The 21659-nt window shown below is 46.3% G+C and overlaps 1 protein-coding gene across 3 annotated transcripts in view; it reads right to left on the bottom strand.

Moving 5' to 3' along the window:
- THBS2 (thrombospondin 2) overlaps positions 1–21659 on the bottom strand; it is an 800800-nt gene that overhangs the window by 458538 nt on the left and 320603 nt on the right. The window lies entirely within an intron of this gene.

Raw genomic sequence — 21659 nt, 5'->3', positions numbered from 1 at the left:
TAGGATCTTGGAAATTCTTAACCCTGTGTCGTTTCGTTTGGATCTCCCGGCATCGTTTGCTATTCATAATGTGTTCCATCGGTCGTTGTTGCGGAAGTATGAGGTACCTGTGGTTCCTTCGCTTGAGCCTCCTGCTCCAGTGCTGGTGGAGGGAGAATTGGAGTATGTTGTGGAGAAGATCTTGGATTCTCGTGTTTCCAGACGGAAACTCCAGTATTTGGTCAAGTGGAAGGGTTATGGTCAGGAGGATAATTCTTGGGTGGTTGCCTCGGATGTTCATGCTGATGATTTGGTTCGCGCTTTTCATAGGGCTCATCCTGGTCGCCCTGGTGGTTCTCGTGAGGGTTCGGTGACCCCTCCTCAAGGAGGGGGTACTGTTGTGAGTTCTGTTTTTGGGCTCCCTCTGGTGGTTACTGATGGTACTGGGTGACTTGTCTTTCCTGGGTCTCTGGGTTCCACCTGTTCCATCAGGATATGGGAGTTTCCTATTTAAAGGGACTCTGTCACCTGAATTTGGCGGGACTGGTTTTGGGTCATATGGGCGGAGTTTTTGGGTGTTTGATTCACCCTTTCCTTACCCGCTGGCTGCATGCTGGCTGCAATATTGGATTGAAGTTCATTCTCTGTCCTCCATAGTACACGCCTGCGCAAGGCAAGATTGCTTTGCGCAGGCATGTACTATGGAGGACAGAGAATGAACTTCAATCCAATATTGCAGCCAGCATGCAGCCAGTGGGTAAGGAAAGGGTGAATCAAACACCCAAAAACTCCGCCCATATGACCCAAAACCAGTCCCGCCAAATTCAGGTGACAGGTTCCCTTTAACCTGGCTTTGCTGGCATTTCCTCGCCGGTTATCAATGTATCCAGTGTGTCTTGTTACCTCTGCTCCCTGCTCCTAGAACCTTCTGGTCAAGCTAAGTTTGGTTTTTTCTGTTTTGGTGTTTTGCTTTATTTGGTTTTTTAGTCCAGCCTGCAGATATGTGATTCTTTGCTGCTGGTTGCTCTAGTGGGCTGAAATTGCTCCTCATGTACCATGAGTTGGCACATGAGTTCAAGTAATTTCAGGATGATTTTTTGAAGGGTTTTTCGCTGACCACGCAGTTCACTTTTGTATCCTCTGCTATCTAGCTTTAGCGGGCCTCATTTTGCTGAAACTGTTTTCATACTGTGTATGTGCTTTCCTCTCATTTCACCGTCATTATATGTGGGGGGCTGCTATTTCTGTGGGGTATTTCTCTGGAGGCAAGAGAGGTCTGTGTTTCTTCTAATAGGGGAAGTTAGATCTTCGGCTGGAGCGAGACGTCTAGGATCATCGTAGGCACGTTCCCCGGCTACTTTCATTTGTGTGTTAGGTTCAGGGTCGCGGTCAGCTCAGGTTCCATCGCCCTAGAGCTTGTTTGTATCTGTGCTTGTCCTTTAGTGATCCCCTGCCATTGGGATCATGACAGCCCTCCCCCTGGCAGTATATATTAGCTCACACATACACATAATAGACAGGTCATGTGACTGACAGCTGCTGTATTTCCTATATGGTACATTTGTTGCTCTTGTAGTTTGTCTGCTTATTAATCAGATTTTTATTTTTGAAGGCTAATACCAGACTTGTGTGTGTTTTAGGGCGAGTTTCGTTTGTCAAGTTGTGTGTGTTCAGTTGTGTGTGGCGACATGCATGTAGCGACTTTTGTGAGATGAGTTTTGTGTGGCAACATGCATGTAGCAACTTTTTGTGTGTCGAGTTGCATGTAACAGGTTAGTGTAGCAAGTTGTGTGCAGCAAGTTTTGCGCATGGCGAGTTTTGCGCGTGGTGAGTTTTATGTCTGGTGCCTTTTGAGTATGTGCAAGTTTTGTGTGAGGCAACTTTTGCATGTGTTGCAAATTTTGTGCATGTGGCAATTTTTCCGCGTGTGCAAGTTTTGCGTGTGGCGAGTTTTCCATGAGGTGAGTTTTGCACTTGTGGCGAGTTTTGCGTGAGCCTAGTTTTTGCATGTGGCGAGTTTGGCGCGTGGCGAGTTTTGAGCGGCGACTTTTGTGTTTCGACTTTTATGTGGCGAGGTTGGTGTATGTGTGGTGAAATGTGTGCTGAGGGTGGTATATGTGTTCAAGCACGTGGTAGTGTGTGGCGCATTTTGTGTGTGTGTTCATATCCCCATGTGTGGTGAGTATCTCATGTCGGGGCCCCACCTTAGCAACTGATCGGTATATACTCTTTTGCGCCATCGCTCTCATTCTTTAAGTCTCCCTTGTTCACATCTGGCAGCTGTCAATTTGCCTCCAACACTTTTCCTTTCACTTTTCCCCATTATGTAGATAGGGGAAAATTAGTTTGGTGAATTGGAAAGCGCGGAGTTAAAATTTCACCTCACAACATAGCCTATGACGCTCTCAGGGTCCAGACGTGTGACTGTGCAAAATTTTGTGGCTGTAGCTGCGACGCCTCCAACACTTTTCATTTAACTTTTTACCCATTATGTAGATAGGGGCAAAATTGTTTGGTGAATTGGAAAGCACGGGGTTAAAATTTCACCTCACAACGTAGCCTATGACGCTCTCAGGGTCCAGACGTGTGACTGTGCAAAATTTTGTTTCTGTAGCTGCGACGCCTCCAACACTTTTCCTTTCACTTTTTTCCCCATTATGTAGATAGGGGCAAAATTGTTTGGTGAATTGGAAAGCGCGGGGTTAAAATTTCACCTCACAACGTAGCCTATGACGCTCTCAGGGTCCAGACGTGTGACTGTGCAAAATTTTGTTGCTGTAGCTGCGACGCTTCCAACACTTTTCCTTTCACTTTTTTCCCCATTATGTAGATAGGGGCAAAATTGTTTGGTGAATTGGAACGCGCGGGGTTAAAATTTCGCCTCACAATATAGCCTATGACGCTCTCGGGGTCCAGACGTGTGACTGTGCAAAATTTTGTGGCTGTAGCTGCGACGGTGCAGATGTCAATCCCGGACATACACACACACACAGATACACACACACACACATACACACATTCAGCTTTATATAGTAGATATATATATATATATACTGTATATATATACTTATATATGTTTTCACGAATATTTGAGCCCATGGATCCACTCTATGTCCATTTTGCAAGCCGGCGAGAAAATCTCGCTGTATGGATGCCAATTGGATTACATACGGAGGTTTACATGCGCAAAATATGCAGCCACACCCTGCCTACAGATGACATACGGATCACTGTTTTGGGATCATTTCTGCGTATTACAACTGTAAAAAACGGACCGTATTTCCCTATGCTAAGTGTGATGCTGGCCTAAAAACCACGATTCTGACCCTATTTCGGCACCAGCTCTCCCTACTCTCGCTGAAACAGAAACAGAATGCAGCGAGCAGGGCAGCGCCAGGTCTCATACTCGGGATGATGCAGTATAGCCAAGCCAATCACTGCACAACCACAACAAAGATGGCTGCAGCGTATCATGGCCTGGCAGACAATCCCTGCACCATGATTGGGGCTCTAAAGTCCACCAAAAACGCTGGGTGGAGACACCAGTTAGCGCTGAAAAATCCTGGAAATGCTCGCTGCTCGCCGAGCACACCAAGTATAGTGATACTCGGGCGAGTAACGAGTAGTGGCGAGCACGTTCGCTCATCACTACTCACCACACATCTGGATAAGCTCCTTGGAGGGTCTAGTTTCCAAAATGGGGTCATTTGTGGGGATTTCTACTGTTTAGGTGCATCAGGGGATCTCCAAACAAGACATGGCGTCCGATCTCAATTCCAGCCAATTGTGCATTGAAAAAGTCAAACAGCGCTCCTCCCCTTACGAGTTCTGCGGTGCGCCCAAATAGTGGTTTACTCCCATATATGGGGTATCGGCGTACTCTGGACAAATTGCAAAGCTACTGTCATGGTCTAATTTCTCCTGTTACCCTTGTGAAAATAAAAATTTGGGGGAGAAAATAATTTTTGCTGAAAAAAATAAAAAAATGTATTTGTATACTCTAAGTTATCAACTTTGTGAAGCACATGGAGGTTCAAAGTGCTCACCACTCATCTAGATAAGTTCCGTGGGGGGGTGTAGTTTCCAAAATGGTGTCACTTGTGGGGGGTTTCCACTGTATAGGCATATCAGTAGCTCTCCAAATGCGACATGACGTCCAATCTAAATTTCAGGCAATTCTGCATTGAACAACTCAAATGGCACTCCTTCTCTTCCAAGCTCTGCTGTGCGCACAGTGGTTTACCCCCATATATTGGGTATCGGCGTATTCAGGAGAAATTGCACAAGAAATTTTGTGGTTCATTTTCTCTTTTTACACTTGTGAAAATAAAAAAAAATTGGTTCTGAATTAAAATGTTTGTAGAAAAAAAGTTTAATGTTAATTTTTTCCTTCCACATTGCGTCAGTTCCCTGTGAAGCACGTAAAGGGTTAATAAACTTTTTGAATGTGGTTTTGAGGGGTGTAGTTTTTAGATTGGTGTCACTTTTGGGTATTTTCGGTCATGTACACCCCACAAAATGACATTAAATGTGAGATGGTCCTTATAACTTCCTAACAAAAAAAAAAATGTTTCCAAAATTGTGATGTAAAGTAGACATGTGGGAAATGTTATTTATCAACTATTTTGTGTGACACCACTCTCTGATTTAAGGGCATAAAAATTCAAGGTTTGATAATTGCAAAATTTAAAAAATTTTCAGCATATTTCCTTTTTTTAATAAATAAACACAAGTAATATCGAAGAACTTTTACCACTAACATGAAGTACGATATGTCACGAGAAAACAGTCTCAGAATCTGTGGGATCCGTTAAAGCGTTCAAGAGTTATAATCTCAAAGTGACAGTGGTCAGAATTTTAAAAATTTGCCTGGTCATTATCCTGCAAATTGTCTCCATCACTAAGGGGTTAAAGCAGGAAACCAGGCCTAAATCAGGGCCTATTAGCACCTGTCTCAATTAGATGATTATGCACCTTTTTATGGGCTCCTTAAAATTTAATCCTCAGTGCATGGAGAACAAAACCCCCACAAACGCTGGTTCAAATTTCACCCCAAGAGGCAATGGGGCCCTAAAATTTTGTGCTATAAAATGGTCATAGTAAGGGGTTGGGCGCTGCAACAGGAAGCAAAATGGGGTTAAGAGCAGGACAGTTGCCCTGCAAAAAATGTGGATAGGGAAATTACTTAAAGGGGTTCTCTTGTGAGGGGGTTGTCGAAGGTTCTTTCACCCCTCTACAGATGGGGACAGGGCACTGACTTAAAACCAAATAAAAAATAATAATCTTGAACTAAGAGGCCAAGGTCTAAGTGGAGGTGGAGCTGGGCGTGGTGATGTACATGTCAGAGGCAAAGAAGCAGCTAGCCAACTTTTTTTATCTTTTTATTTATTTATTTATTTTTAAGGGGAACTAATGGAAATAACAGAGTAAAATTCAAAAATATATATATATTTTTAACAAAGAAGCCAAGGTCCAAGTGGAGCATGAGGTAGATGTAAAGTAGGTTTAACATTCAAAGTGAACGTTATCCGGGGGCGTGACCTGGCCAGACATGTGAGTGGAAGTGTGCTAGAAGAGCTCCTGGGATAATTAGCCTGCCGGAGGATCCACTGGGCCCCTAACTTCATAATAAGTTGTATTACCCCTTCTGTATACGTCCTAGCACTTACCGGTGTGCATAGGAGGAGCGATCATGGCCGGAGGAGCAGCAGCAAGATGACGGGGAGCAACAAAAGGAGGGAATGGAAGCATCCAAGATGGCGCAGGCTCCTCTGCAGCAGGTACCAGAACAGGGAACACAGTGTCTGCAGGCACAGCACTGAGGCTGGCTGGATTTCTTAGATCTCCAAGTACAGGAGCTTACACTGGCAGTGAGGCACAGACACAAATCACTGAGGTGTCTAATCCTTTCTCTGTGCTCTCAGTTGAATTCAATAACACTGCTGATGAGGTCTCTGCAAATTCAGCCTGAGACAGAAATCACCGCTTTCCACCATAATACACAGACCTCTCAACCGTCCTGTATTCAGTGGGGCAGTCCTGATTTTGACAGTCTGCCCCGCTGTCACAGGTGGGACCTTATTTTTCTCGCACTGCAGAGCCACATATGCCTCCAACCGCACACCACATATATGGCTGCTCTGAGATCACAGGAGGGGAGAAGTCAGGGGTCACATGATCATGGGCCCCCGTGTATGCAGGACAGGACCTGTGAAGAGGTCACAGGAGGGGAGGAGTCAGGGGTCACATGATCAGAGGCCTCTGTGTATGCAAGCCTCTGCTGTGCTGGTTGTCATGGTGCTGGATGAGGGTAAGTTTATGTGTGGGGTCAGGAGGGGTTTACCGTGTGGATGTAGCAGAGCCGTGTGTGTTTGAGGTGTACAGAGTGAAGCAGTGTGTATGAGGTGTACAGAGCGGAGCCGTGTGTGTATAAGGTGTACGGAGAGGGGCCGTGTGTATGAGGTGTATGGAGCGGAGCCGTGTGTGCATGAGGTGTACAGAGCGGAGCTGTGTGTACGAGGTGTACAGAGCAAAGCCGTGTGTGCATGAGGTGTACAGAGCGAAGCTGTGTGTGTACAAGGTGTACGGAGCGGAGCCGTGTGTGTACGAGGTGTACGGAAAGGAGCCGTATATGTACGAGGTGTACGAAGAGGAGCCACATGTGTATGAGGTGTACGGAGAGGAGCCAGGTGTGTACGAGGTGTACGGAGTGGAGAAGGCAATGATGGGGGTTGGAGAGAAGACAATGATGTGGGTGAGGTAACTATGTGTGGTCATTATACTGTACCCAGCATCATGTGGGGCCATTAGACTGTACCCAGCACCATGTGGGGCCATTATAGAGTATGGAGCACTGTGTGGCCATATTTTTTTTATAATTATTGCTTATGAATCGGTGTGATCAGCAGTGTTAAGTGGGTGGGGTTGGGGCATGGATATGGGTGTGACAGTTGTGAAATGGGTGTGGTCAGATGCGTGGCTTAAAATTTGCCCCTCTTTGCCTTCTTAAAAAGTTGGGAGGTATACAGCTCAGCATAATGGGCCCATGATATAAGATATGTTTACAGCTGTAACAGAGCATGGAGCTGCTTTAACCTCAATTTGCAGTCAGATGGGAGAGATTAAAGAGGAACTTTCTTTTATGAGGCAGGGCCTACAAAAGGTTAATGAATGCACTACAGCAGCAGAGGGCAGAATCAGTGATATGAAGGACAAACAGCTACAGACAATAAAAGATAGCCAGAGATATGACAAACAAATAATGACCCTATTAGTTAAAACAGATGATTTGGAGAACAGACTCAGGTGAAATAATGTCAGAGTGACTGATGTCCTGGAAAAAACTGAGCGCAATAATCTGAATGAGTAATTTGAGACACGGTTACGTTCTTTGTTTGGGACTGATTGCCTGTCTGCCCTTTTTGCTGTGGAAAGGGCGCATAGGGTGCCAACCCGGCCATTGCCACCAGGGGCACCTTCATGTCCAGTATTAATAAAGTTGCTGCACTACAAAGACAGAGATACCATCCTTAGTGTTGGCCTTGATAAAGAGGACATTTCTGTCAACGGCCAAATAATTTCCTTTATTCCGGAGTATTCCATTGAAGTTTTCAATACGTAGGGCCCAGTTTCTTGATGTAAAACCAAGGCTGCGTAGTCTGCAAATCTCGTACTTCATGATTTACCCTGCAAAACTTAGAGTGGCGGCTCTGGGAGAGACTTTCTTTTTTGAACATCTGAAAGACGCACTCCGTTGGATTTATCTCAATGAGCAGAGGAGCCGTCAAAATCAGTAACTTTGAACCTGGCTAATTAAAGATATATACAATCGGAGTTTCCCGATTGACTTTTTGGGTCATATCTTTTACTGCCTAGCCCACGGCCCAGTGGACACAACTATCCTAAGCTATATCCGAATATTGCAGGTCCCAAGGAAGTGTTTTAGGTTGATTGTTCCCTTCCTCCATGTAGACCTAAACTGGAGCAGTGATGTTTTGGGTCTGTCGCTGGGCAACATGAACTTTCAACTCACTCCAAAGGTTTTCTATGGGGTTGAGATCTGGACCCTGGAAAGACCACTCCAGGACCTTCATATGTTTCTTACGAAGTCACTCCTTCATTGCCCTGGCAGTGTGCTCGGCATCATTATCCTGCTGAAAGACCCATCCACGTTTCATCTTCAATGCCCTTGCTGATGGAAGGAGGTTTGCACTCAAAATCTCACGATACATGGCCTGTGATGCAGTGACACATGCTGCAGCTAGGGGGCACTGTATGTGTTCCTCAGGATACGCATAGCGATGTAACTGTAATGGCGATAATGAGATAGTGACTGGCATTATTGTAAATGGCTGCTATGTGTCGCACAGGGAATCTGCGCTGCAAGCCAGTAATGCTTAGGCAAAATAAACGTCAGTAATACATACAAGATGCACATATATGGCGACTCAAAATCAAATTACTCAAAATAAGGAGAACTAAGAGTCAAAACTGGCCACAAAATATAACAAAGATAATATTTATTAAGTAAACAAGAACAAAAAATACAGATAAATAATAATCACTGATAGCAAGTGCATAGCAACTGCATCCTAAGGTACATCCGTATCACCCAGGTATGCAGGACAGGGCCCGATGTGACAAACAATACATATGATGAAAAAACCACATTAAGAACCAAGTATCATCCACACATGGGCTAGACCATCTAAGACATATGGTGATCTAAAAGGAGTCTGCACTCCACTTGTACCTCTTTTTGATGAGTATACCAGTAGGCATAGGTGATATTTTTTACTATGTGGGCACAGCGTGCAGACTCCTTATAGATCACCATATGTCTTAGATGGTCTAGCCCATGTGTGGATGATACTTGGTTCTTAATGTGGTTTTTTCATCATATGTATTGTTTGTCACATCGGGCCCTGTCCTGCATACCTGGGTGATACGGATGTACCTTAGGATGCAGTTGCTATGCACTTGCTATCAGTGATTATTATTTATCTGTATTTTTTGTTCTTGTTTACTTAATAAATATTATCTTTGTTATATTTTGTGGCCAGTTTTGACTCTTAGTTCTCCTTATTTTAAGCCAGTAATGCTGTTGTTCTGGGACCTGTAGTCCCACAAGTATTTGTATAGTTGTAAAGGGAGGCTTACAGGGTTAGTTGGAGAGCAGGGCGGGTTTGACTAACCACACAGGGAGGGGTTACAGGTACATAACGTGACCATGGTGTGGTCACATGAGGGAGTGTGTTTTAGATCTGTTTGGTCTGTGTGCAAGGTCCTGGAAAAGCCTGTGTGTTGGACAGTCCCAAGTGGGGACGGACGTCCTGCATAGCACACGGAGAGGCCTGTATGTTGGACGGTCCCAAGTGGGGACGGATGTCCTGAATAGCACATGGAGAGGCCTGTGTGATAGAAGGTCCCAGGTGGGGATGGACTTCCTGAAAAGGGCACGGAAAGGCCGAATGTGCAGAGTCAGTGACGGCACTGCGTTTGGGAGCTACCGACCTTCGGAGGGTCTGGACTCGCGCTCCCCAATCCAGCACTTCAGATGATGTCTTTGATGTAAAAGATATTCTAGCCTAAAAGGTTGTTAGAGGGTGGACCTTTTTTCTGATTGATTTGAAGGGATTTGGTCCTGAGGAAAGATTGTGGGAGCCCCGGGAGAACATCAATGCTCCTCATATCATGAGGAGGTTCCTCTCTAGCATTAAAAAGAGAGGGAGTAAGGAGAAGGGTACTGTCAAGTCTGCAGATACTCACCTGTCTATCGCCTGCCTCCGGCGCATCTCCGACAGGGTCCCTCCCCACTCCCAGTCTGTCTTCTTAGGGTCGTGGCGCATCAGCGCTTCGGGCATGCGCGGTCGCGCTTTTCCCGCCGCTAAGCCCTCTGGGAGGTCACAACTCGCTGGCTCCGCCCCATCATGCCAGCGCCCATCGGGTATTTCTATTCGGCGTCTGGACAGGTAAGACACTTGGTTATCTATTGCGGTTATGCTAGCTTTCCTGCTGGCGTACTCCCCTGTTCTCTGGCTCCCTATCTCTGTTCGCTCTTCCTGTCTCATCCGTACCAGCCCTGTGTCTCACCCGTGTCTAACCCGAAGGGTAGCAAGAAAAAATGGACCCCAAAGTTTGTTGTGCAATTTCTCCTAAGTATGCAAATACCCAGCATTTGCTGGAAAACTACTGTCTGGGAGCATGGCAAGGCATGAAAGGGAAGGAGCACCATTGTCAAAATGAAAATGCAAAATGCAAATGGAATGCAAAATTGGATGGAATCCATAGCCGACGCCATGCTGCGTTTGGAGAGCCCCTGACGTGCCTAGACAGTGGAAGGGAAGAAGCGCCATATTGTAGAGCAGATTTTGGGGAACTGTTTGTGGGTCACTTGTCACATTGTCAGAGCCCCCAACAACTGGCCCTATTTTGGAAACTAGACCCCCCAAGGAACTTATTTAGATGAGTGGTGAGCACTTTGAACCCCCAAGTGCTTCACAAAAGTTAATTACGTAGAGCCAGGAAAATAAAAAATCATATTTTCTCCCCGAAAATGAACTTTTCGACTCATTTTTTATTTTCCGACGGGTAACAGGAGAAATTGGACCCCAAAAGTTGTTGTGCAATTTGTCCTGAGTATGCTGACACTCCATATGTGGGGGTAAACCACTGTTTGTGCGCATTGCAGAGCTCAGAAGGGAAGGAGCGCCATACTGGTGTCACATCTGCGGATACTCACCCGTCCGTCGCCTGCCTCCGGCAAATCTTCGACGGGGTCCCTTGCCGCTCCCTGTCTGTCTTCTCAGGGTCACGACGCGTCAGCGCTTCGTGCATGCACGGTCGCGCTTCTCCCACCGCTAAGCCCTCTGGGAGGTCGCGACCCACTGGCTCCGTCAAATCATGGCAGCGCCCATCGCGTATTTCTTCTCAGCGTCAGCACAGGTAAGATGCCTGGTTATCTATTGCAGTTACACTAGCTTTCCCGCTGGTGTACTCCCTTGTTCCCTGGCTCCCTTTCTCTGTTCGCTCTTCCTGTCTCAGCCGTTCCAGTCGTGTCTCACCCGTGTCTGCCCCATGTTTCAGCCGTACCAGCTCAGCACCTCAGCCCTACCTGCCCTGTGTCTCACCCGTGTCTGCCCCATGTCTCAGCCGTGCCAGCTCGGCACCTCAGCCGTACCTGCCCTGTGTCTTGCCTTGTCTGCTCTGTGTCTCTCCCGTACCTGCCCTGTGTCTCTGTCGTATGAGCTCCGTGTCTCTGCCGTGCCTGCTCAGTGTCTCAGCCATACCTGCCCTGTGTTTACTCATGCCTGCCAGTTCCGTTTATTGTGTTTATAACCATTTTCATTCCTCTCTTGCAGCATCGTGCCACCGCTCCGTCTCTGGTCCTCCTGGTCCCATCTACCTCCCATATTCCATAGTTTCCATTTGTTCTCTGTTCTCATCTACCGCCTCCATACCTCAGTCTCTTCCCTCTCTTTATTTACCCTTAGTCGCCTCTTTGGCTCCAGCCGTTGTGGTTCCATCCCCCTTGGGCCTGCCCCTAATGCTCCCTGTAGAGGGGGTGGTTCCATCAGGTCCGCTCGCCCTTGGGGGCTCTAGATCTATAACCCAGAGGGTCCACTTTTGGGTCTTTCCATTCGAGCCCTGATAACTGGAGAGCAGATTTGGCGGGAATTGTTTGTGTCACAATATCAGTGCCCCCGAGGTGCCAGAACAGGATAAGCCCCCAAAAGTGACTGCATTTTACAAAATACTTCACTGAATTAATTCTTCTAGAGGTGCAGTAAGCATACTGACACCACAAGTATTCCATATAAAATTATACCATTGGGCAGTGAAGAAAAAATAATTAAATTTTTACCACTAAAATGTTTTAACCCCAAATTTTACATTGGAAAAAACCCAGATAGGTAAATGGTCACTACACCCATAGATGATTTTGCAGAGGGGTGTGATTTCCAAAATGGGGTCACTAAATGGATGATTTCCAGAAACACCTAGTGGAAGTTTTAGGCCGGGGTCACACTTGCGAGTACAATGCGAGAAACTCACACGAGTCTCTCGCATCAATACCCAGCACTCGGGAACGGAGCATGCAGCTGCATGTATTTCTATGCAGCTGAACGCTCCATTCACGAGTGCGGGCAGCAGTGCTGGGTATTGATGCGAGAGACTAGTTCGAGTTTTTGGCATTGCACTCACAAGTAAATAAATAATAAAAAAAATATTGTTTCCATAAATACTGCCTCACAAAAATCGGAAAAAAAAAGCGATCAAAAAATGTCACGTGCCCGAAAATGTTACCAATAAAAACGTCAACTCGTTTCGCAAGAAACAAGACCTCACATGACTCTGTGGACCAAAATATGGAAAAATTATAGCTCTCAAAATGTGGTTACGCAAAAAATATTTTTTGCAATAAAAAGCGTCTTTTAGTGTGCGACGGCTGCCAATCATAAAAATCCGCTAGAAAACCCGCTATAAATAGTAAATCAAACCCCCCTTCATCACCCCCTTAGTTAGGGAAAAATAAAAAAAAAGTATTTATTTCCGTTTTCCCGTTAGGGTAAGGGCTAGGGTTAGGGCTAGCGCTAGGGCTAGGGTTGAGGCTAGGGTTGGGGCTAGGGCTACAGTTAGGGTTGGGGCTAAAGTTAGGGTTAGGGTTAAAGTTAGGGTTAGAGTTGGGGCTAAAGTTAGGGTTAGGGTTGGGGCTAAAGTTAGGGTTAGGGTTTGGAATACATTTACGGTTGGGAATAGGGTTGGGATTAGGGTTAGGGGTGTGTCAGGGTTAGGGGTGTGGTTAGGGTTACCGTTGAGATTAGGGTTAGGGGTGTGTTTAGATTAGGGTTTCAGTTATAATTGGGGGGTTTCCACTGTTTAGGTACATAAGGTGCTCTCCAAACGCGACATGGCGTCTGATCTCAATTCCAGCCAATTCTGCGTTGAAAAAGCAAAACAGTGCTTCTTCCCTTCCGAGCTCTCCCGTGCGCCCATACAGAGGTTTACCCCAACATATGGGGTATCAGCGTACTCAGGACAAATTGGACAACAACTTTTTTGGTTCAATTTTAACTGTTACCCTTGGAAAAATACAAAACTGGGGGCTAAAAATAATTTTTGTGGAAAAAGATTTTTTTTATTTTTACGGCTCTGTGTTATAAACTGCAGTGAATCACTTGGAGGTTCAAAGTTCTCACAACACATCTAGATTAGTTCCTTGGGGGGTCTATTTTCCAATATGGGGTCACTTGTGGGGGGTTTCTACTGTTTAGTTTCATCAGGGGCTCTGCAAATGCAACGTGACGCCTGCAGACCAATCCATCTAAGTCTGCATTCCAAATGACGCTCCTTCCCTTCCGAGCTCTGCCATGCACCCAAACGGTGGTTCCTCCCCACATATTGGGTATAAGCATACTCAGGACAAATTGGACAACAACTTTTGGGGTTCAATTTCAACTGTTACCCTTGGAAAAATACAAAACTGGGGGCCAAAATATAATTTTTGTGGAAAAAAAAAAGATTACTTATTTTCACGGCTCTGCGTTATAAACTGTAGTGAAACACTTGGGGGTTCAAAGTTCTCACAACACATCTAGATAAGTTCCTTAGGGGGTCTACTTTCCAAAATGGTGTCACTTGTGGGGGGTTTCAATGTTTAAGCACATCAGTGGCTCTCCAAACGCAACATGGTGTCCCATCTCAATTCCAGTCAATTTTGCAATGAAAAGTCAAATGGCGCTCCTTCCCTTCCGAGCTCTGCCAAGCGCCCAAACAGTGGTTTACCCCCACATATGGGGTATCAGCGTACTCAGAACCAATTGTGCAACAACTTTTGGGGTCCATTTTTTCCTGTTACCCTTGGTAAAATAAAACAAATTGGAGCTGCAATAAATTTTGTATGAAAAAAAGTTAAATGTTCATTTTTATTTAAACATTCCAAAAATTCCTGTGAAACACCTGAAGGGTTAATAAACTTCTTGAATGTGGTTTTGAGCACCTTGAGGGGTGCAGTGTTTAGAATCATGTCACACTTGGTTATTTTCTATCATATAGAGCCCTCAAAATGACTTCAAATGAGATGTGGTCCCTAAAAAAAAAAAATGGTGTTGTAAAAATGAGAAATTGCTGGTCAACTTTTAACTCCTATGACTCCCTGACAAAAAAAAATTTGGGTTCCAAAATTGTGCTGATGTAAAGTAGACATGTGGGAAATGTTACTATTACAAAATACAAGTATTTTGTGTGACATATCTCTGTGATTTAATTGCATAAAAATTCAAATTTGGAGAATTGCGAAATTTTTCACAAAAACGCAGGTAATATCAAAGAAATTTTACCACTATCATGAAGTACAATATGTCATGAGAAAACTTTGTTAGAATCACCGGGATCCGTTGAAGCATTCCAGAGTTATAACCTCATAAAGGGACAGTGGTCAGAATTGTAAAAATTGGCCTGGTCATTAACGTGCAAATCACCCTTAGAGGTAAAGGGGTTAAAGCAGTCATGGCGGCATAAGGCTGGCAATGATGGGCATTGTGGGCAATAATAGCAGGTATCATGCCTCACTGGGAACGTACATGACATCTTCTCTGGGGGTTCTTTTTTACTCCTGTTACTGGGAGGAGTGCAATAAAATGTCGCTCAGTGAGTCTTCAGCTTCTAAAGGATGGGCAGGGACAACATTTTCAAAAACAAGATTTTCAATTAACTTTTCCTGATAATCAAGGAAAGTATCTGTATTTCCGGCTTTTTTATATAACACAAAAGAATTATATGTGGCCACCTGAAACAAATAAATTACTAACTTATACCAGGTGTCACGCTCGCGCCCAGACTGGTTGGCGCGGGCGCCTGGGGGTGTGGCCCCACTGGACCACAGACCAGACTACCCTGGAAGGGGCGCAACTAAGTAGTTTCCTTGGTATTCACTGGAGCCTCTGGTGGTGAGGTCAGTCTTGTGTGGCAGGAAGCTACCAGGTACCACTCCATGGTGGTGTCTGGCTGTGGCTGCTGATCCCACTGAGGGACGGAACATGGCAGAGACACTGGCGGGCAGACGGGTATGGCTGAGACACTGGCAGACAGGCGGATATGGCTGGCACTCTGGCAGACAGGCGGGCACGGCTGGGACACTGGCAGGCAGGCGGGCACGGCTGATGCTCTGGCAGGACAAGAGGACTGAACTGATACACTGGCAGGACCGGGAGGGCCCGGTATACAGGCAGGCACAGCTGGTATATGGGAACAGGTAAGGACCTGTTCGGACAGGAGGAACGGAGGTAGAGAAAGACCGCAAGAGCGGATGCAAAAGCAGAAGCACAGGAGGTAGAGCCAAGACCAGAAACACAGGAAGTGGAGCCAAGAGCACAAGGTGGAGCCAATAACGGAAATGTAGGAGGCGGAGCCAAGAACAGAAATGCAGGAGGCGGAGCCAAGAGCAGGAGGCAGAGCCAAGAACGGAAATGCAGGAGGTGGAGTCAAAAGCAGAGACGTAGAAACGAGCAGGAAAGAACCGCAAGGAGCGGAGCCGCAGAGCGATAGCAGAGTGGAGCCACAAATCGCAGAGCAGAGGGCAGAGCAAGGCCACAGAGAGCAGAGCCTAGAGCAGAGCAAAGCCACAGAGAGCAGAGCCGAGTGCAAAGCAAAGCTACAGAGTGCAGAGCCGAGTTTAAAGCAGAGCCACAGAGTGCAAAGCCGAGAGCAGAGCAAAGCAAGACAGAGTGCAGAGCGGAGAGCAGAGCAAAGCAAGACACAGGGTGCAGAGCCAAAAGCAGAGCAAAGCAAGACACAGAGTGCAGAGCCGAGAGCAGAGCAAAACAAAAAAACAGGGTGCCAAGCCGAAAGCAGAGAAAAGCAAGTAACAGAGTGCAGAGTCGAGAGCAGAGCAAAGCAAGACACAGAGTGCAGAGTCGAGAGCAGAGCAAAGCAAGACACAGGGTGCAGAGCCAGAGCCGTAGCTATGGGTTCAGGCCGGGGGGGGGGGCGAAACACCTCTGATTGGGCCCCCCAACCTGAGTAACAGTGTGCAGTTACGGATCATCAAGTCATGGGTTGGCTGCAGAGCTCCCATGACGTCCAATTCAAAAAACATCACGGAAAACAGCAGCCATATTTTAAAAACACCAGGTCAGATTACCAATGTACTAGCAGGATGCCCATTTGCAAAATATTGATGAAACAACCACTCACATGCCGATCATTCATTGAGAGGGTGTTTGCTTAATATTATAAATACACACAAATAAGGCTTGCATAGAGCGCCAGTCGTACACAGGTAGTGCACAGTATCTGACTGCAGCCTATTAGTGACCCCACATTATTAGAGCAGGTGGGCTGTCCAGCACAACATAAGTGCAACCCACAAGGACAAAAGCCCCAAGTTCTCCAGGCCAACACTAAAGGTGCCAGCTGTATCCGTAACAAAAATGAAAAAAATGTACAAAAATGTAATAATGTTTTTTTGAAGCAGTAATGTTTTTCTACTTCAAAAAAAGAATAGAAAAAGATGCAGCTGATAAATCAAGTATCAGCAGATGACTGGGATGTAACTTATATTAGAAATCTCTATACAAACACCCACACTGATATTACCGCCATATGGTGAATATATAGTGGCAGATATCCGTCCTAAGACCGGCGTCACACTTGCGAGTGTGATGCAAGAAAGTCGCAAGAGTCTCTGGCATCAATACCCGTCACTGCCGCCGGCTCTCAGGAGCAGAGCGTGTGGTTGCACAGAAACACATGCAGCTGAACGCTCCGGTCCCGAGTGCTGGTGCCAGTGACGGGTATTGATGCCAGAGACTCTTGCAAGTTTCTCGCATCACACTCGCAAGTGTGACACCGGCCTAAAGAACATACCTGCGATTACAGTGCAGTCATAGAAACTTACAGGTGATGCTCTTTCTAATGGAGTCGTTCACTTTTCCAGTCTATCAAACCAGGCACAGATCGCCACAATGCGGCTGCAGAGATTACAACAAAGACACATTTGACTTATCACATTTCTAGCCCCGTCACCATCTATCCCCAACCTGCACAACTTCCACATCTTGCTGTACCCCAATACTGAGCCGCTGCTGCCGTACGTGTCCCTATTACTGATTCTCTTACTACTCCAAATAATATTGCCACCACTGTTCTTCCCCACATAGTAATGCCCACCACTATGCCCCTTACAAAGTAAAATCCCCCCTGTGTCGTCTGAATGGTAAAACTACTCCTTTAAAATATTACTGCCCTGTGCAAGTGCTCTAGAAAACAGTGCTCCATTTTGGCCCTAAAAATTAATGATGCCCCCATGTGCACCTTTGATGTTCAGAATACTCTGAATGCTCCATAACAATAATGCTTCTTAAGTGCCCACTTCATATTTAATAATGTCTCCTGAGTCCCTCTATGCTAGCATCACTTATGTGATCAGACGGACAAGTGACCGCATGTATGCTATTTCTATGTGCTGACTAGACTCTTTTGGCTTTTCTCTATTCTCTTCTATTGAGAGAAGCCAAAGGTATCTTGGCGACGCATGCACATAGCAAACATGTGGTCACATAACCACATTGATGATATTGGGGACTCATGACAGCAGGTGCATCACACCCTATCATGATTTGCCAGTCTGCAGTCATATATTGTTAGGGCTAGCGGAACGCACCGAGAAAATAGAGATGTTTATTATGAAAGGTGCGTTCGCAGCCCGGGGTCCACCGTGCAGGAGGGACCTGCTGCTAGCGAATGGCGACACTGTTAGGCGGTATTGGCTAGCTCTGTTACTCCACAGAGTAGCCGTGAAAGGGAAGCACTGTGCCTTGTTAGCCTCACAGGAGCACAAGCTTACTGCCAAGCTGATAGCAGTCAGTGGTTATGTAACAAGCAATCTCCTCACCGTAGAAGCCGGTATTCTAGGGGCTTATTTCAGCCGGGTCCCTGAACACACTCATACAATCTCCTCACCAGAGGTACCGGTATTCTAGGGTCTTATTTCAGCCGGGTCCCTGAACACACTCATACATAACCACACTGGCGCAAAGCACATATATGAAATGATACTAGCGCATGGCCGTGCGGCCATGCGAGCCTTAAATAGCTGCAGCACGTTTAGGACCTTTCAAAGAAGGACCAATGGAGAGCTGCAGCACCTGAGCATGTGACCCCAGATCTCAACTGAGAGATCTTGCCCTGGGCATGCTCAGAGTGCAAAGCAGGATTTAGTCCTAGCACCTACAAGGACCTTAGCTGCAGTACCTGATCATGTGACCCTCGATCTCCACTGAGAGATCTTACTCTGGGCATGCTCAGAATGTGAAAAGCAGGACTTAGCCCCAGAAGCGTCCGCTCGCCGCTGCCCAGCACTGACTTCAATGGCAGAAGCAGGAAATGCCGTAGTAACTCTTAGCACAGAGTCAGACTGAGCGAGACGCTGGGATCGATGTCTCCGCTGAGCAGGCTCCACTGCGGCAGGAGAAGAATGGGAGACCGCAGCGGAGAAAGCCTGAGATTCCCCCTGTGCAGAGGCAGGAACTCGACCCCTAACATATATAGTGATTAAGAACACATGGGCTATTTGCACAGTGAACAATTCTGTAGAAACCTGTTCACACCACCAACAAACTTCAAGACACAAAAAGATATATTGTGACTCTAGATTTTTATTCCAAACCCGAACAACCACTTTTCATAAATTTATACAAATAATAAGCTGTTTATTATGAAATTATTAAAGGGATTGTCTAGTTCTATGCTACAAGTCTGCCGTGACTCTATGTGACTGCAGACTTGTGAATCCTCACATTTCGTGCACAGCACATTGTCTGGAGTCTCCGGTGTGGGAATGGGGTTGTCATGTAACCTCAAGTATGCTATTTGCATACAACTGGCCACGCTCTGACTAGACTGTTTCTGGCCTTGCTCAATGCACTTTTATTGAGTGAGGCTGCACAGTTAGAACATGGCCAGGAGTATGCAAATCGCATACTTGTTGATATGGGCAATGGCGAATCCTCAGTGTGCGCGATGTGAAGATTCACAATTTTGCAGCCACATAGGAGTAACTGCAGGCTTGTAGAATGGCATCAGACAATCCCCTTAAGTGCAGCTTGTGCCATGGATATTGTATGGGGGCTTGTTATACTAACAGGCTGGGGCTTATTGTAAGACCTAAGCTGTAAATATAATAAGCCCCCTACCTCCACCTTCCCCAGACAACAACTAGTAGATAAGATTGCATTGCATATAATCCAAGAAATGGAAGACAAGGCCCCTACAGCACCACCCACCCCCACTACCCTAATTCGGCTCTCCCTCTTCCCCTCACATTCACCCCACTCCCACAGTAACATACTAACATCATGTGCTGTAATTTCATTAAAAGTGCAAACATTTTGTTCCACAGGAGCAGCCCTTACATTTATAAGTGTCCATCCGTGATTAGTTCCAGTTTGTCCAGGCCAGGCACTGTGTTGTGCTCCTGGCACAAACTAAGCTGCAGCTACTCATTAGGACCCTAAGTTCAGCGTGGACCAATCGGAGCACACCTGGGGGTGGAGCTAACCGCAGCGCTCCAGGCTCCAGCCCGCACCGTGCGCTGCAGTGACACTCTGCTATTAGCTGCTGTGCAGCGTGCAGTCTCCGCTCAGATGGAGACCAGGCAGCAGCGCCGCAGTATGCCGCCATGTATCTGATACATCAGAGAGCCGTGGCCGCTTATTGCTTAATAACTGAAGCGGCCGCCGCTCCGAGAGGGCCCCTCCATGTGACGGGGGCTGGGGCGATGGCCCCCTCTGCCACCCAGTAGCTACGCTACTGAGCAGAAAGCAGAGCAAAGCAAGACACAGAGTGCAGAGTCGAGACTGGGTGGCAGGCACAAGACACAGGCCAGGGTACAATGCCCCACTGGGTGGCAGACAAGGAGTCATAGAGACAGAACCTGGAACCTCAGGAGCTAGGAACTGACTGAGGGACTAAGTTGCACAGGCCCCCACAAATGGGTGGGGAAGTCTTAGGTACAGGAAGCCTCATGGCAATTGGCCGGGGCCACCTTAGCAAGGTGCACACAGTCTCAATAAGAAACTAGAGTTAGCAGCTCCGCTCCCCTATCCACACAGACAGAAGGCATACACAAAGCAAACAGGAGACATGAGGCACACAGCATGGAGCCGGCAGCAGAGAGAAGTCACAACAGGGCCCAGAGGAGTGAGTGAGTTTGTGTGTAATGCAGGTGGAGGATGGGAGGCCATGCAGTGATGCCGGCAGGGTTGTTACACCAGGTATATGATATACTTGATACCTGGTATGGCTGTGGAACCTGATCTGCAAGGTCAACACCCCCATATATTTGTTGCAGTCAATGACTGACAAAGGTTTTTGCTTTGGAGTAGTGGATCCCTGTTCTTCAGTGGCTCTTGTGGCATCTGTGTGGATCAAGCTTAGAATAAAAATATCTTTTTTATCCTTATACTTAAGGGCAAGCAGCTCTCCATTGCGTAAAGCCTCTGACTGCCCCTTACGGAACGTTTCGTTGACCAAGGACTGTGGAAACTCCTGATGGTTCAACCAGACTTTTAAATAGTTATGCTGTTGTATTAGTTGTCAACATACAGACTGTAGCGTTTTTGTAAAAATGGACTTATCAGCTCCCAAACGATTTTTCCAGATGTCCCCAGATAAGTAGGACATCCTAGTGGGTTTAGTTGGCTATCTTTCCCCTCATAAATGAAAAAAGCTGATGTGTATCCAGTTGAACTCTTGCACATTTCATAGAGCTTTATTCCGAATCTTGCCCTCTTAAAAGGAATACATTGCTTGAGGTGCAGTCTTCCTTTGAATTTTACAAAGGACTCATCAATGGAAATGTTTTCTGTTGGGGTGTAGAGCTTTAAGAACTTTTCTGTCAAGTTTCCAATGATGGGTCTGATTTTGAATAGTCTGTCATGTTCTGGGGCATTTCTGGGCAGGCATTGACAATTGTCGTTAAAATGACAAAATCTCATGAGCATTTCATAATGGGTCCTAAGAAGAACGGAAGAAAACATAGGGATGGTGTCATGCTACAACTCTGCAGGAAAATGCAAACTCCGCTAGGTGGCAGCAGAGTGGAGAGAGGACAGAAATCCTCTTCAGAGCTGACCAGCAGAACTGCAGTGAGGCTACCACCAGGTGGCAGGAGAATAGTCAAACAAGCCGAGTCAATACCTAGAGAGTAGCAAAGTACCTGTTTTTTTTAACAAGCCCCATAGCTAATGTAAGTCCAAAAATTTTTTCATTTCCAGGACATTAGTTGGTGTCTGTAAATTTGACCTAGCATAGTAGGATCGTGTATTCTGGCTGATGAATTGGGACGTGTATACATTTGTTTGCAGGACAATGTGCTCTAGCAAGCTATCTGTCATAAACAAATTAAAAAAAATAATTGGTCCAAAATTTTCCACCTCCACATTTACATCAGGAATGGCATTAAAATTAGGGATGAATGGAGTAGCCGAATCCGAAGCCTCCCATCTGGGAAATGCTACATCAAGAGGCAAAGCCCCTTGGATATTGGTGTGCGCCAATTCACGAGCACTAGGGACAGAGCAAGTACTGGGCATTGTTCCCTGAGTTGCAGACCTTTCTCCAGAAGCGCTATTTGCCCTTCGTGTTGTACTGGTCATTGTATGTGAGGATGGACTAGAATC

The sequence above is a fragment of the Ranitomeya imitator genome, chromosome 5 (assembly GCF_032444005.1).
Source record: "Ranitomeya imitator isolate aRanImi1 chromosome 5, aRanImi1.pri, whole genome shotgun sequence".
NCBI classification, from domain to species: domain Eukaryota; kingdom Metazoa; phylum Chordata; class Amphibia; order Anura; family Dendrobatidae; genus Ranitomeya; species Ranitomeya imitator.
Note: the sequence above shows the minus strand (reverse complement) of the source record. Positions and strands in the feature narration are given on the sequence as shown.